The sequence below is a fragment of the Zea mays genome, chromosome 2 (genome assembly GCF_902167145.1).
Source record: "Zea mays cultivar B73 chromosome 2, Zm-B73-REFERENCE-NAM-5.0, whole genome shotgun sequence".
NCBI lineage: Eukaryota > Viridiplantae > Streptophyta > Magnoliopsida > Poales > Poaceae > Zea > Zea mays.
Window position 1 is genome coordinate 13,975,720 of NC_050097.1, and position 4,584 is coordinate 13,980,303.

Consider the following 4,584-nt stretch of genomic DNA (forward strand, 5'->3'; position numbering starts at 1 on the left):
GAGGGAAGCGAGCGGCCCCAAGAGAGCGCCTGTCCCGTCCTCGTCCCCGCGCGGCCAACCCTCTCTAAGAGGGCCCTGGTCCTTCCTTTTATAGGCGTAAGGAGAGGATCCAGGTGTACAATGGGGGTGTAGCAGAGTGCTACGTGTCTAGCGGGGGAGAGCTAGCGCCCTAAGTACATGCCGATGTGGCAGCCGGAGAGATTTTGGCACCCAGCTGGTGTGATGTCGTGGCCGTCGGAGGAGCGACGGAGCCTGGCGGAGGGACAGCTGTCGGAGCGGTTGAGTCCTTGCTGACGTCCTCCTGCTTCCGTAAGAGAGATGAGAGCCGCCGTCGTCACAGAGCATGCGGGGCGCCATCATTGCCTATCTGGCGGAGCTAGCCAGATGGGACACCGGTCTTGTTCTCTGCGGCCCGAGTCAGCTCGGGGTAGGGTGATGATGGCGCTCCCTGTTGACGTGGCTGGCCTGCGCCCTAGGTTGGGCGACGTGGAGGCTCCTCCGAAGCCGAGGTCGAGTCTGTCTTCACAGAAGTAATATATTGGCATCTAAAGAGAATGTTAGCGAGCTTTTCTTTCATTTGTTCTCTTGTTATTATTTCTCCTGTCATTACTTTCGCCACCAGATTTTTGGTTTTAGATTCGTATCTTTCGCAGCTCAGTACTCAGTATTTCTTTCCATTTCGGCAGTTGAAACCTTATCAGACTAGATCTGTGATGGCTTTCCTTATCACTGTACAGGGTCATCTGCACACCAACAGGGACTGTGACAATGTGTGGACCTTCATTCTAACAGATGCAACCTTCAAGAGCGCTGAGATTCAAGAAACACTGAGCAAGGTGAATTTGTTGTCCCCTCTGAGCTTTGTTTGTGTGAATCTAAACAATCGGCCATGTAATTGACTAGAGTACCATGGCTGCAAACATTTTATCCGTATTGAATATGGAATATGGTTTTGCTCGTATTGAATATGGAATATGGCTGCCAACATTTTATCCGTATTTTTAGATATATAACAAAAACTATACATTTGAATAGTATGTCTAGAGCATGTATACTTGAGTGACCAATGAGCATTGAATTTTACTGCATATGATGGAAGAAATGTACTATTGTTACTGATAAGGTCAAAATGCTGCAGTACTATTGTTACTGATATCTACCAATGTGCTTATTACATGCTACTTGTAGTAGTAACAACAAAGAGTCAAAGACTCTGAAGCTTTGGTGCCTGGCGGTAAGACTTCTGAAAGAAATGTGGAAGAGGTGGATTTTTTGGCATATTACACGTTGAATAGCATGAATAGCATTTTATTCCATATGCGGTGCGAAGATATTTCTTGCATGTTGCTGCTATGTTCTTGTGTAAAATTCGACATATGCATGTTCCAATCCCCTTAATGTGTTCATGACATGTGGGTCCATGATCAACATGTCAGTGACACATTTTGGGATTGCAAATTTTGCAATGGCAAATAACTAACCTCTTTCTGCACAAAGGTAACTCCATGTTCCATGTGTATTTCAGAAAATACGGTTTAAGTGATGATACAGTGGATTTCGTTGGACATGCACTTGCTCTTCATAGAGATGATCGTTATCTCGATGAACCGGCACTTGATACAGTGAAAAGGATGAAAGTAAGTCTTGGCCAAAGCTGCTCCCTAGCTGTTGCTATGGATAAACTTGTGTGGTTCCTAATGCTTGGAATATATTTCCTTTATATAGTGCAGTTATATTTACCTATTGTGTGCCTTTACCTATATGCAGACTCTCTTGCACGCTTTCAAGGAGGATCACCTTATATCTATCCACTATATGGGCTGGGTGAGCTACCACAGGTCTGTCAAAATCGAATTTGTTAATGTAATACTTCTCGAGTAGGCACATGTTCCTTGTTCATGATCAGTGCTTGTTTTGGGCTACAGGGTTTTGCACGACTGAGTGTTGTTTATGGTGGTACTTACATGTTAAACAAGCCAGATTGCAAGATCTTCTTTTTCACCTCGTTTCACATAATTTGAATAACAAGAAAATGCTCTCATTTTTTTCCTGTGTTGCCTCATTTTCTCAACTACTCTATGTTAGCAGTGTAGGCGTCCACACTGCCGCGTTCTACCACCCGCAGCCGCCCCACGCCGCAACCCGCAGCCGTCCCGTAGGCAACCGCCCGCATCCGCGGCTTCCATCAATCGCCAGCGCGCCCTCCACACTCCTGCCATCCGAGGAAAGCCTTCCATCCATGGCGCCGTTGCTGCAATTCCCCCAGCGATCCGCGCTACCTCCATTGCCCACGCGATCCACGCTCCCTCCATTGCCACCGCGATGTTGCCTTCCCAGGAACCCATCCATCCATGGCGTCGTTGCTGCAAGTGCCCCGCAATCAACTCCATTGCCACCGCGATCCCCTTCCACCGACGGCACTCACCTTCCATCGACAAAACTGCTCTTCCTCCATTCCACCGACGGCACTCACCTCTCAGATCCCGTGCTCATCACCATCCTGCCCCTCGCTCGCCGCCCCATCTCACTCTGATAAATTATATTGTTTGCTAGCATTTGTTATTTAGGTTCAAAGAATGCAAAGTTGACTTGACTTAATCAAAGGTGTGATCTGAATTATTAAACGAACATTAGAAGACGTGTTGAGGATCTAGAAATACATGCAAAATCCCAAACTGTAGAAATTAGCAAACTAAATCCAAACTGTAGAGTGTGAACTGTAGGTATAGATGTCACCTAGCAATTAGCAAGTCATCAACATAAGTAGAGGTTTGGCCATACTAAGCATTTCACCTCAAGGTTGCCGAGTGGCCATGGTTAAGAACCGATCTGCTAGACTTTTTCAGAAACAGACATTCTTGCAAGTTCTGACTGAAATTCATGATTTGCTAATTAACAGACTATTCTTTCCTCCAGACAGACCCATTTGCTAATTAACAGACTATTCTTTCCTCCACACCAGTTTCCATACAGCCTTGTTTCCATACAGCTATCTTGTCCTGATTAGCATTGGGCCAACACATGTGAGAACACCAGTTTCAGTTTGTCAGTTGTACTGTTCCTAGGAGGCTGTTTGCAGCCTGATGATCAACTATATTTGTAACTGGTGAATGAGTTACTTCCAACTGGCTAATTGATAAGTATTCAGAGTGACTGAAATTCATGATTTGCTAATTAACAGACTATTCTTTCCTCCAGACAGACCCATTTGCTAATTAACAGACTATTCTTTCCTCCACACCAGTTTCCATACAGCTATCCTGTCCTGATTAGCATTGGGCCAACAAATGTGAGAACATCAGTTTCAGTTTGTCAGTTGTACTGTTCCTAGGAGGCTGTTTTAGTAGCTAAGTATTAGCTTTGTGTTTTTGCCATAGATGACTTGTTGAGGGATGATCCCATGGTCATTTGTATGTTTCCAATTTGTGTTTTTATTAAATCATTGTCTAATTGGTGTCAGGTCTTCTTCCATGGGCGGATCATTATCGACTGGTGGTGTCAGGTCTTCTTCCATGGGCGGTGTCGTGGAGCAACTGATTGTCTCACGTATTTGACCAGCAACAAGGGACGAAGATTGGAGCTGTGTGAATTGTGTGGAGGCAACATGAGTCAGGAGCATTTCATCTGGTGAGTACCGAGTACATCCCAATCCTTCTTTTTTCTATGAAAATTGTAGCTGTGTTAGTTACAGGCTGTACTAAATAAAGTTCCAATAATAAATTTATGTGTTGTTGTTTTTTAGGGTTTAGGGTTTAGAGTTTTGGGTGTGAGTTGCAGGCTGTCGATGCCATGAATCATGAAATGTGATCCCATGTGTACTTATGATCTTATTTGAGTCAGGTTGTATTACATGTCACTCTGTCAGGTAATTGCCTGAATTCTAAACATTGAGTCTGTCCGGCTGTAGAGTGTACTTATGAAGGTCAAGTGTTCTGAATTCTGAACACTGGTTGTTCGGATCAGCTGGGTGTGCCTTAATTTCGGGTTGTGGTTGTTAGTTACTTTGTGTGTATGTCCGGCTGCAGAGTTTGTGTCTTTCTAAAAATTGATATGCCTGCTAAATTGTTGGCATGTCTTTTGGGCAGATTTACAGAGAAGTAAAGAGAAGTTGTTTACATTTAGTCATCCTCTGTATCTGAAACAAGACTATGTTTCTACCTTGTCTTTCTCATGGTTCTTAGCCTATGGCCGAAGCTTCCATGCTTGATTCTTCAAACATCCAATGCAGATCCCTTTTCTCTGATGGATATGCTGAAAATTAAGTGCACATGTAGGTCTCACCAACAGGGTTGTCTTTATTCCTGATAATGCATGTGTTACGGTAGGTGATTTGAGTTTGTAATGATGTTTCCCTTCTTTTAGCGATCTAATAACTCTTATATCCCTCTCAACTTATTGGCTGGAGACATGTGATGAGGCCTGAAACTACCATTTTAAGTTACTCTATTTAATACATTCTTTTGGATCAATGGATTCTGAAACTCTTTTTGGACTTGTTTTGCAGCCATTTGACTGGATTAAGAAAACTTTCTTCGAGAAACCCCAACCAGAGGCATAAAAGGCTTGCAAATCTGCAACTTTGGT

At 43.9% G+C, this 4,584-nt stretch overlaps 1 long non-coding RNA gene across 1 annotated transcript; it reads left to right on the top strand.

The window, feature by feature from the left end:
• The first annotated feature begins 3,588 nt into the window (after positions 1–3,588).
• LOC118476287 (uncharacterized) lies at positions 3,589–4,241 on the top strand. The gene is made up of 2 exons (XR_004856141.1): positions 3,589–3,627; positions 4,086–4,241. It is a non-coding gene; the product is annotated as an uncharacterized lncRNA (long non-coding RNA).
• Positions 4,242–4,584: the final 343 nt, after the last annotated feature.